Source organism: Electrona antarctica (assembly GCF_951216825.1).
Source record: "Electrona antarctica genome assembly, chromosome: 11".
Taxonomy (NCBI): domain Eukaryota; kingdom Metazoa; phylum Chordata; class Actinopteri; order Myctophiformes; family Myctophidae; genus Electrona; species Electrona antarctica.
This window is the reverse complement of record NC_136792.1, coordinates 407,352-420,347: the sequence shown is the minus strand read 5'-3', so window position 1 is coordinate 420,347 and position 12,996 is coordinate 407,352.

Below are 12,996 nucleotides of genomic sequence, written 5' to 3'. Positions count from 1 at the left end.
GCATCAAATCTGCCGTCAGGCTCAGGAATCGAACCCGGTACCAACTGTCAGGTGTCAAAGCCCATGTGGTATTATGCCTTAACCCATTTAGGCCTGACATCGAAATTAAAAAAATGTCTTCTAAATGGTGACAATTTTCTGAAATACCCATGTTTCTATATCAGTGGTGCTCAATATTTCATGTCAAGGACCCCCAGAATTATATGTATTTGGCCGCCGACGATCCCTATCTGAAAATATGTTGTTCCAGGGATGCCCCCGGAAGCCACAATTTGAGTGAAAACATTCGCTCTGAAAGAATATATTTTCAAAGATTTGTGCCACACTTTTTCAAAAATAGCAGATCTACAAGCTCATAGCGCGGCACTCGGTGCCGCGCTATGAGCTTGTAGATCGGCTATTTTCCAACAGCTAAAGCATAACACCCAAAACGTAACCGCCTTCTATATATAGTTATACTGTTGACAGAAGCTCAGCGCCGGTGAGGATTGTTGGAAGACAGCAGTTGTTTTCGTCGACTGAAACTAAGACGAAAAATGTTCGTCGACTACCTTTTTTCACCGACAAAAACTAATGGAAACTAAATGAAAACTAAGCTACGATGACTAAAACTAAGACTAAATATACTGACAATTTCGTCGACAAATAAAAACTAGACTAAAATGTTAGAAAGGGACTAGTGGACAAGAGATCCAGTACAAGTCGTTTTACACTTGGTTGCATGCTGAGAATAGCCGATCTACAAGCTCACAACACGTCACAACGCGACGCGTTGTGAGCTTGTAGATTGGCTATTTTCAGCAAGTGTAACAACACTCATTACGACAGCATCAAGGCCCGCCAAAATACATTTTAGTCGACTAAATCAACTGTAGATTTAGTCGACTAAAATCTTATGACATTTAGTCGACTAAAACTAGACTAACACTAAGACATTCCAGGTGACTAAAATGTGACTACAACTAAATTAAGTTTCAGTCCAAAGACTATGACTAAACTAAAATCGAAATTTGCTGCCAAAAACAACACTGGAAGACAGGTATACAGTATAGATACAGTCTGAGACGTGAGCAGAGGAGTTTTGCATTCATAGCAGGACAGTATTCTACATTTTATGTCTGCCTATAATGTTCCATTTCAAATGGGTTATTAATAGAAATGGTACTTGGGCTCCCAAAACCAAAATAGCATTGTCTCTGGGCACGAGGTTTCTTGTGTTGCCGGATACTTTAATTTAACGTTAGACGAGGCAGAGAAATATGAGACAGCAGGCTGAAAAAGCAAAGGCAGTGACAGCTGTCATGATGCGTGTTTGTTCACACTTACAGTAGGTCTGCGTGTGCGTGCGTGCGTGTGTGTGTGTGCGTGTGGTGGTGCAGCCCGCATAAAGTCACATTTGGCCCAATGAGCGTGACAGAGGGGCGGTGGTGGTTCAGGGGTAGAGTGCCTGGATATGGTAACCGCAAGGCAAAAGCAAAGTTCTTTGTTTACCCAGGGTGAATGGACTAAGCTCGAGAAATGCTTGTTTACAGCCAGGCCCTGCTCATAGAACATTTCATGGTAGGGGTTCAATGCCTTGCTCAAGGGCACTTCAGCGGTGGTAATTTTAACGTGCCGGTCCGGGTATTCGAACTGGCGACCTTCCGATAACAAGAACGCTCCGCAAACCGTTCGGCCACCGCTGCCGCTGCCGCTGTAAGGTTGCCAGTTCAAACCCGGGCTCCCCCAGAGTTACTGTCCAAGTGTCCTTGAGCAAGACACTGAACCCCTAATTGCTCCCGATGTGCTAGTTGGTGACTTGCATGGTTTCCGCTGCCATCGGTGTATGAATGTGTGTGTGAATGGGTGAATGTAATGCACAATCTCTGTAAAGCGCCTTGGATAAAGGCACTATATAAACGCACCATTTTTATTTAGCATTTACAGACAGCCCTGCACTAGAGTGTTCTACTACTCCGTTGGAATGGAACAAAGATGGCGGAAGCAGCTTTCTCAAGTAAAACTGTGCACTTATTGCGTTTTCAGAAATCTTTGGTGTTGGCTGAGTTGGAACTTGGAACACTGCACAGTTTACCACATAACCTTTAAGAAATAAGCCCAGGGCTGCGTTAGGAAGCCAAGTAGAAGGGAGGGGGGATTTTCATGTCTGAGTGAGCGGACGAGACAGTCCCATAAGTTTCCAAAGCGTCTGAAGGAAAAGAGGAGGTTAAGAAGAAAATTCTCAAAGTTCACAGAGTCTCTTTGGAGAACATGTCAGCGTCTTAGAACAAGGCTCTTTGGAGAACATGTCAGCGTCTTAGAACAAGGCTCTTTACTCTCCACAGTCTCTTTGGAGAACATGTCAGTGTCTTAGAACAAGGCTCTTTACTCTCCACAGTCTCTTTGGAGAACATGTCAGCGTCTTAGAACAAGGCTCTTTACTCTCCACAGTCTCTTTGGAGAACATGTCAGTGTCTTAGAACAAGGCTCTTTACTCTCCACAGTCTCTTTGGAGAACATGTCAGCGTCTTAGAACAAGGCTCTTTACTCTCCCTCACAGTCTCTTTGGAGAACATGTCAGTGTCTTAGAACAAGGCTCTTTACTCTCCCTGTTCACAGTCTCTTTGGAGAACATGTCAGCGTCTTAGAACAAGGCTCTTTACTCTCCCTGTTCACAGTCTCTTTGGAGAACATGTCAGTGTCTTAGAACAAGGCTCTTTGGAGAACATGTCAGTGTCTTAGAACAAGGCTCTTTGGAGAACATGTCAGCGTCTTAGAACAAGGCTCTTTACTCTCCCTGTCTCTTTGGAGAACATGTCAGCGTCTTAGAACAAGGCTCTTTACTCTCCACAGTCTCTTTGGAGAACATGTCAGCGTCTTAGAACAAGGCTCTTTACTCTCCACAGTCTCTTTGGAGAACATGTCAGCGTCTTAGAACAAGGCTCTTTGGAGAACATGTCAGCGTCTTAGAACAAGGCTCTTTGGAGAACATGTCAGCGTCTTAGAACAAGGCTCTTTGGAGAACATGTCAGCGTCTTAGAACAAGGCTCTTTACTCTCCCTGTCTCTTTGGAGAACATGTCAGCGTCTTAGAACAAGGCTCTTTACTCTCCACAGTCTCTTTGGAGAACATGTCAGTGTCTTAGAACAAGGCTCTTTACTCTCCCTCACAGTCTCTTTGGAGAACATGTCAGCGTCTTAGAACAAGGCTCTTTACTCTCCCTGTAGTTCACAGTCTCTTTGGAGAACATGTCAGTGTCTTAGAACAAGGCTCTTTACTCTCCCTGTTCACAGTCTCTTTGGAGAACATGTCATTGTCTTAGAACAAGGCTCTTTACTCTCCCTGTAGTTCACAGTCTCTTTGGAGAACATGTCAGCGTCTTAGAACAAGGCTCTTTACTCTCCCTGTTCACAGTCTCTTTGGAGAACATGTCAGTGTCTTAGAACAAGGCTCTTTACTCTCCCTGTTCACAGTCTCTTTGGAGAACATGTCAGCGTCTCAGAACAAGGCTCTTTACTCTCTAGTTCACAGTCTCTTTGGAGAACATGTCAGTGTCTTAGAACAAGGCTCTTTACTCTCCCTGTTCACAGTCTCTTTGGAGAACATGTCAGCGTCTTAGAACAAGGCTCTTTACTCTCCCTGTTCACAGTCTCTTTGGAGAACATGTCAGCGTCTTAGAACAAGGCTCTTTGGAGAACATGTCAGTGTCTTAGAACAAGGCTCTTTGGAGAACATGTCAGCGTCTTAGAACAAGGCTCTTTGGAGAACATGTCAGCGTCTTAGAACAAGGCTCTTTGGAGAACATGTCAGCGTCTTAGAACAAGGCTCTTTACTCTCCACAGTCTCTTTGGAGAACATGTCAGTGTCTTAGAACAAGGCTCTTTACTCTCCACAGTCTCTTTGGAGAACATGTCAGCGTCTTAGAACAAGGCTCTTTACTCTCCCTGTTCACAGTCTCTTTGGAGAACATGTCAGTGTCTTAGAACAAGGCTCTTTACTCTCCCTCACAGTCTCTTTGGAGAACATGTCAGTGTCTTAGAACAAGGCTCTTTACTCTCCCTGTTCACAGTCTCTTTGGAGAACATGTCAGTGTCTTAGAACAAGGCTCTTTACTCTCCCTGTTCACAGTCTCTTTGGAGAACATGTCAGTGTCTTAGAACAAGGCTCTTTACTCTCCCTGTTCACAGTCTCTTTGGAGAACATGTCAGTGTCTTAGAACAAGGCTCTTTACTCTCCCTGTTCACAGTCTCTTTGGAGAACATGTCAGTGTCTTAGAACAAGGCTCTTTACTCTCCCTGTTCACAGTCTCTTTGGAGAACATGTCAGCGTCTTAGAACAAGGCTCTTTACTCTCCCTCACAGTCTCTTTGGAGAACATGTCAGTGTCTTAGAACAAGGCTCTTTACTCTCCCTGTTCACAGTCTCTTTGGAGAACATGTCAGTGTCTTAGAACAAGGCTCTTTACTCTCCCTGTTCACAGTCTCTTTGGAGAACATGTCAGCGTCTTAGAACAAGGCTCTTTACTCTCCCTGTTCACAGTCTCTTTGGAGAACACGTCAGCGTCTTAGAACAAGGCTCTTTACTCTCCCTGTTCACAGTCTCTTTGGAGAACATGTCAGTGTCTTAGAACAAGGCTCTTTACTCTCCCTGTTCACAGTCTCTTTGGAGAACATGTCAGCGTCTTAGAACAAGGCTCTTTACTCTCCCTGTTCACAGTCTCTTTGGAGAACATGTCAGCGTCTTAGAACAAGGCTCTTTGGAGAACATGTCAGTGTCTTAGAACAAGGCTCTTTGGAGAACATGTCAGCGTCTTAGAACAAGGCTCTTTGGAGAACATGTCAGCGTCTTAGAACAAGGCTCTTTGGAGAACATGTCAGTGTCTTAGAACAAGGCTCTTTGGAGAACATGTCAGCGTCTTAGAACAAGGCTCTTTGGAGAACATGTCAGTGTCTTAGAACAAGGCTCTTTGGAGAACATGTCAGTGTCTTAGAACAAGGCTCTTTGGAGAACATGTCAGCGTCTTAGAACAAGGCTCTTTGGAGAACATGTCAGCGTCTTAGAACAAGGCTCTTTGGAGAACATGTCAGCGTCTTAGAACAAGGCTCTTTGGAGAACATGTCAGTGTCTTAGAACAAGGCTCTTTGGAGAACATGTCAGTGTCTTAGAACAAGGCTCTTTGGAGAACATGTCAGTGTCTTAGAACAAGGCTCTTTGGAGAACATGTCAGCGTCTTAGAACAAGGCTCTTTGGAGAACATGTCAGCGTCTTAGAACAAGGCTCTTTGGAGAACATGTCAGCGTCTTAGAACAAGGCTCTTTGGAGAACATGTCAGCGTCTTAGAACAAGGCTCTTTGGAGAACATGTCAGCGTCTTAGAACAAGGCTCTTTGGAGAACATGTCAGCGTCTTAGAACAAGGCTCTTTGGAGAACATGTCAGCGTCTTAGAACAAGGCTCTTTGGAGAACATGTCAGCGTCTTAGAACAAGGCTCTTTGGAGAACATGTCAGCGTCTTAGAACAAGGCTCTTTGGAGAACATGTCAGCGTCTTAGAACAAGGCTCTTTGGAGAACATGTCAGCGTCTTAGAACAAGGCTCTTTGGAGAACATGTCAGCGTCTTAGAACAAGGCTCTTTGGAGAACATGTCAGTGTCTTAGAACAAGGCTCTTTACTCTCCCTGTTCACAGTCTCTTTGGAGAACATGTCAGTGTCTTAGAACAAGGCTCTTTACTCTCCCTGTTCACAGTCTCTTTGGAGAACATGTCAGTGTCTTAGAACAAGGCTCTTTGGAGAACATGTCAGTGTCTTAGAACAAGGCTCTTTACTCTCAAAGTTCACAGAGTCTCTTTGGAGAACATGTCAGCGTCTTAGAACAAGGCTCTTTACTCTCAAAGTTCACAGAGTCTCTTTGGAGAACATGTCAGCGTCTTAGAACAAGGCTCTTTACTCTCCCTGTTCACAGTCTCTTTGGAGAACATGTCAGTGTCTTAGAACAAGGCTCTTTACTCTCCCTGTAGTTCACAGTCTCTTTGGAGAACATGTCAGCGTCTTAGAACAAGGCTCTTTACTCTCCCTGTAGTTCACAGTCTCTTTGGAGAACATGTCAGCGTCTTAGAACAAGGCTCTTTACTCTCCCTGTAGTTCACAGTCTCTTTGGAGAACATGTCAGCGTCTTAGAACAAGGCTCTTTACTCTCCCTGTTCACAGTCTCTTTGGAGAACATGTCAGCGTCTTAGAACAAGGCTCTTTACTCTCCCTGTTCACAGTCTCTTTGGAGAACATGTCAGCGTCTTAGAACAAGGCTCTTTACTCTCCCTGTTCACAGTCTCTTTGGAGAACATGTCAGTGTCTTAGAACAAGGCTCTTTACTCTCCCTGTTCACAGTCTCTTTGGAGAACACGTCAGCATCTTAGAACAAGGCTCTTTACTCTCCCTGTCACTGGTTCACAGTCTCTTTGGAGAACATGTCAGTGTCTTAGAACAAGGCTCTTTACTCTCCTCCCCTCCTCCAGTCTCTTTGGAGAACATGTCAGCGTCTTAGAACAAGGCTCTTTACTCTCCCTGTCACTGGTGGATATTGAGCACATAGAGTCACAAGCTGGCATTTCCTGTTTTTTATTTAGACAAGACGACAGTACTAGGGACTCGGAGCACTTTAAAATGGCACACTGTTTGCCAGTTACAGTGACATCATCTCAGTTGACATTTTCAAAGTGCAAAAGGGACTTTTAAGACAGACCATTCCACGGCCAGCCAATGGCATTGTCCGTGGCATGGCCTTGATTGATCAAATCAAATAAGACTTTATTTATAGCACATTTACAACAATCAAAGATTGAAAGTGCTTTACATGGAAGGCATCGGCAGAGCAAGTCTGTGCAACAATCATAGGACAGAAAAAAACAAGACAGGACAGGACAGGACAGGACAGGACAGGACAGGACAGGACAGGACAGGACGCTGCAAGTTCAGCGAGATAAGGAGGAGCAAGCCCATGTAAAGATTTAAAAACAAACCTTAAGATGAACTCTAAATTAGATATGAAGCCAATGGAGCGCATGCAGCTAAGACAGGAGTTATTATGGGCTCGCTTGTTTGTGCCAGTGAGGAGGAGGGTAGCCACACTTTGCACCAGCTGTTTGTGCCTGTGAGGAGGAGGGTAGCCACACTTTGCACCAGCTGCAAAGTTCAGATTGGGGATTCAGATTTTACGGGGGCCAGTTTCGAATTGCAGCCGTCCGTAGGTGCCCTTTGAGAGCGGTTTTGAAGGAGTCAAGGGATTTGCATGTCTTAATGACTGTTGGTAGGGCGTTCCACATTTTGGTGGCATAGGAGCGAAAATAATTTAGTCCCTTGTTTGTGCCGAATCTGGGTTGAACATGGTTCGTTGCACTCCCTCTGGTGTTGTGGGTGTGGACTTCGTTAACATTAAGGAAGTATCTAGACAGGTACATGGGTATCTTGGTGGAGTATCGAATCTTGTGGACCAGACCCATTGCAAGATGCTGTACTCTGTCGCCGACCCTAAGCCGACCCTAAGCCATGCCAGTCTGTCAAAGTGGGCAGGGGACGGAGAGCGTTACAATAATCAAGCGTAAAAAACAAGTATTCAGACACTCTAGCATAGATTAGATTAATCCAATTCATGCCCAATAAAACTGGCTCTGTGAAAGCTCAAGATAAAGTGCAACACCACATAAAATGCATCTGATTGAGATTAACCAAGCCTATATCTATACTTAGTTGAATGAGTCCCACCGGGGTCTATAAACTAACGCGCCCTCCTTCCCCCACTCTATATTACTATAGCTGATCTACAAGATCACAAGGATTCTCATGGTGATGCATTGTGTGGATTTTTGACGTCTAGTTTCTGTGCATATTCGACCAAGAATTGGGACGCTATAGGATCCATGTGGCTAAGGGGTCCAACACTGTGGATGACCATGTTCGTAGGGCGCTGTGGATGACCATGTTCGTAGGGGTGGCAGTGCCTCAGGGGTAGCGCTGCCGGATGGGAACCATTAGGTTGCCAGTTCGACCCCGGGCTCCCCTAGAGTTAAGGTCATTACACACTGGCGAATTAGCGACGCGATTTATTCGTGCGAATAATTCGCCTTTTTTTAAAACCAATTGAAGTCAATGCAAGCTTCCACATCAGTGGCGAATGTGCGAATGTGCGAAAATGCGACCGTTTTCGCTCTTTATTTGTTCGCTCCGGTGTTCGCTCCGGTGTCGAATTTTTAATTCGCGTCGCTAATTCGCCAGTGTGTAATGACCTTAAGTGTGGAAGTGTCCTTGAGCAAGACACTGAACCCATAATTGCTCCCGATGTGCAGGTTGTGGTGCCTTGCATGGTTTCCTCTGCCATCGGTGTGTGAATGAGTGCACAATCTATTTAAAGCGCCTTGGATATAAGGTGCTGTATGAATGCACCATTTACCATCTAGAACTGTGGAAACAGCCTGGAAACCACAGCAGGCAGTCCCCAACCTTGCATTTCCACCTGCTAGACAACCTAAGTGGATAAATCCAGCCGTCTCAGGTGCAACTTCAACAGAGGTTGAAGCCAAATGGAAACTTAATGCTGCAGTTTTCCATCAACACCCACAAGCGAACAAACTCTCTGGACACCCATTTGTTCCTTTAACACAGAAAAAAAGGAATGCAAGATCTCAGACAGAGGCAGAGAGATACCGAGAGCCAGAGGGAGAGAGACAGAGAGGAATGAAGATAGTGAGAGAAAGAGAGATGTGACAGGGCTGTCCTTCGGAGTCGCAAGGTGACGGTTTAATGAAGCCGACACAGCTCTTCTGGCACCACGCGCACACGCACACGCGCACACACACACACTCACACGACACGATACCACACAATACCACGCACGCACGCACGCACGCACGCACGCACGCACGCAGGTTCACAGTTGCTTAAACCCACCCCACCAGGGAAAGAAGATGCTGGCAGGAGAAGAGAAAGATACGCTGTTAGGATTCGGAAAGACATGGTGATGCTGATGAGAGAGAGAGAGAGAGAGAGAGAGAGAGAGAGAGAGAGAGAGAGAGAGAGAGAGATTGAGCGCTGCACCATTAATATTGTCATCAGAGCTTGAAGTTGGAGAAGCAGTGTGTGTGTGAGCGTATATGTGAGTGTCTGTCTGTCTGTCATCCATCTGTCGTCCGTCCGTCCATCTGGCAGAGAAAGAAATGAAAGAAACTAAAGAGAGAAACAAATAATTAAGAGTAGAGTGCGTGCGTGCGTGCGTGCGTGCGTGCGTGCGTGCGTGCGTGCGTGCGTGCGTGCGTGCGTGCATGCGTGCGTGCGTGCGTGCGTGCGTGCAATAGATAGATAAGGAGATGGGACAGACAGGAGAGGGCTGTACAGGGACTTAAGGGGATCAGAAAATGGAAGTCAGGAGAGATGGAGAGAGCAGATAGAGAGAGGTGGCGGGAGGTTGTCTCTGGGGGGCCCAAGCTGGGCAAGAATGATGGGAAGACGATAAGGAGAGGTGAGGAGAAGTCAATAAAGAGAGAGAGAGAGTCTGTGAGAGGGAGTGACCAGAGGGTAGAGGGACTGCATGGGGGAGCACATATTGTTTCTTTATTACTGTAACATTAGCACTGACTTGTCCTTTAAATACAGTAAGTGCTACTTGTTGGGGTGGTTTTATCTGACCAGTGCACCTATAACAAGAACTCAATCATGATGCTTAGAAACTCAAATTTACTATATGATTGTTTTATGTCACTATTATTACTTTAACTTTAGCACAATGACTTTTCCTTTAAATTCAGTAAGTGAATTATCTTGTCAAAAATGTCTAACATTTTTTTCTAAATTTCAAATGAACATTTAAAGCCGCTTCATTTATTTTATTTTATTTTATTTTATTTTTTATTATTTTTGTATTTTTTTATTTTTTTATTTATTTTTTTATGTTTTTTTTTTTGGGGGGGGGGGGTAGCAGATACAAGCTCACAATCTATATCTATAAATGCAGCAAGTCTCTGTGTGTACGTCTCTAGTCTGTAATCCACGTAACTCGAGCAGCGTTCGCCCCACCGACTTCACATTTGACCACACAGGGAGTACAATGACTATAGTGTCAAATCCGTCGGATCGCCAATTGGACCAACAACCAGTAATAGTAGTAATATTAAATAGGGCTTATATAACCTTGGATTGACGCCCCTATTCCGGGCATGTCATAATAGCCGCACTTTCTGCAGAAATAGCAGAGCATAATGTCATGCGGTGACCTTGGTTTCCTGGAGTGTTATTGATTTACAGTGCAGTACACTTCACACGCTCACCTCTATGGATTTCATCAGATGAACATGAAGTTTGCAAATACTACCACTACACTTAACTTTAACAGATGTTAAGCAGATCTAGCATGTTAACAACATGTAAAGTCAACATGTTCACTTCACATCCAGGGAATACACGTTTGGAAAACACTGCCAAGTAGGTGTTATTTGGGAAATGGCTCATTCAAAGGCAGAGGTGTTTTGCCTTTGTCAACTTGTCATCATTCAACCGACTGACTGCCTTAACCCATTCTGAACGGGAACCCCTTTTGGTGTTTTGAGCATTATGTTATACTTTAGCTATTGAACAATAGCAGATCTACAGCTTGTAGATCTGCTATTTTTGAAAAATCGTAAAAATGTGGCACAAATCTTTTAATATATATTCTTTCGGAGTGAATGTTTTCAGGGGGGGCTCCCTGGAACAACATATTTTCAGATGGGGTTCGGCAGCCAATTACATATATTTTTGGGGGTCCTTGACATGAAAATGTTTGAAAACCACTGACGTAGAAACATGGGTTTTTTCAGAAAACTGTCAGGATTTATAAGAAGACATTTGTGGAATCGTCCTCAGGTCTAAATGCGTTAATTATGGCAGACACTTTTCTACAATCCTCTGACATTTTATAAAACCACCACAAATGCACGTCATGAACCCCCTCACGGCAGAGTTGACTGCATTATACCTGTGTGAAATGCCACCTTTTTGTTATTGCGGCAGTGTTCCCAGCCTTGGTTGTCAGAAGACTTGAAACGCTGCCTTAATCCATTCTGAACGGGAACCCCTTTTGGTGTTTATCTATTGAAAAATAGCAGATCTACAAGCTCATAGCGCGGCACCGAGTGCCGCGCTATGAACTTGTAGGTCTGCTATTTTTTGAAAAATCGTGAAAATGTGGCGCAAACCTTTGAATATTCTTTCAGAGCGAACATTTTTAACTCAAATCTTTGCTTCTGGAAGGTCTCTGGGACACCATATTTTCAGATGGGGGTCGGGGGTCAATTTCATATATTTTTGGGGGTCCTTGACATGAAAATGTTTGAGAACGGCTGACATAGAAACATAAGGGTTTTTCAGAAAACTGTCAGGATTTAGAAGACATTTGTAGAATCGTCCTCAGGTCTAAATGGATTAATGATAAAAAGCCGGCATAACTCACGGCCGTGACACTGAGGGTGACAAAGACAAAAAGAAAGGAGCTCAGATATAGAGACATTAAGAATAAAGAAAGGAGCTCAGATATAGAGACATTAAGAATAAAGAAAGGAGCTCAGATATAGAGACATTAAGAATAAAGAAAGGAGCTCAGATATAGAGACATTAAGAATAAAGAAAGGAGCTCAGATATAGAGACATTAAGAATAAAGAAAGGAGCTCAGATATAGAGACATTAAGAATAAAGAAAGGAGCTCAGATATAGAGACATTAAGAATAAAGAAAGGAGCTCAGATATAGAGACATTAAGAATAAAGAAAGGAGCTCAGATATAGAGACATTAAGAATAAAGAAAGGAGCTCAGATATAGAGACATTAAGAATAAAGAAAGGAGCTCAGATATAGAGACATTAAGAATAAAGAAAGGAGCTCAGATATAGAGACATTAAGAATAAAGAAAGGAGCTCAGATATAGAGACATTAAGAATAAAGAAAGGAGCTCAGATATAGAGACATTAAGAATAAAGAAAGGAGCTCAGATATAGAGACATTAAGAATAAAGAAAGGAGCTCAGATATAGAGACATTAAGAATAAAGAAAGGAGCTCAGATATAGAGACATTAAGAATAAAGAAAGGAGCTCAGATATAGAGACATTAAGAATAAAGAAAGGAGCTCAGATATAGAGACATTAAGAATAAAGAAAGGAGCTCAGATATAGAGACATTAAGAATAAAGAAAGGAGCTCAGATATAGAGACATTAAGAATAAAGAAAGGAGCTCAGATATAGAGACATTAAGAATAAAGAAAGGAGCTCAGATATAGAGACATTAAGAATAAAGAAAGGAGCTCAGATATAGAGACATTAAGAATAAAGAAAGGAGCTCAGATATAGAGACATTAAGAATAAAGAAAGGAGCTCAGATATAGAGACATTAAGAATAAAGAAAGGAGCTCAGATATAGAGACATTAAGAATAAAGAAAGGAGCTCAGATATAGAGACATTAAGAATAAAGAAAGGAGCTCAGATATAGAGACATTGGGCCTCATGCGCCAACCGTTCTTAAGAAGTTCTTAAGAGGAAATTTGTTCTTAGACCCACTTAGGAAGTTTTTAAGAAGGTTTTGGGATCCCTCAATCTTTTCTTAGCTGTGATTTGTTCGTAGGTAAGAACAGAATCTACGCACACTGTGGAGCACTCTTAGGGTGCCTTTTTCATTCTTAAGTGCAATCTGAAAACATAAAGGGAAAACAGCGCCATCTGCATGATGCTCAAAGTTTGGTCTGAGGACCTCAAGGGGTCCTTGAGGAAGTTCCAGGCAGTCCACAGCAAAATATGGAATATTTTACCACTTTAATCCCATTTTATACTTTGAAAATAGCCAATATACAAGCTCACAAACGCGTCCCATTACTGCCCATTTTGAGCTTGTAGATCGGCTATTTTCAAAACATTTTGATAAATCTTCAAAACATTACCCTAGCAGAAAATATTTTCATATGGGGGTCTGCAGAATGCATGTCAATTTGGGGGTCCTTGACATGAAAAT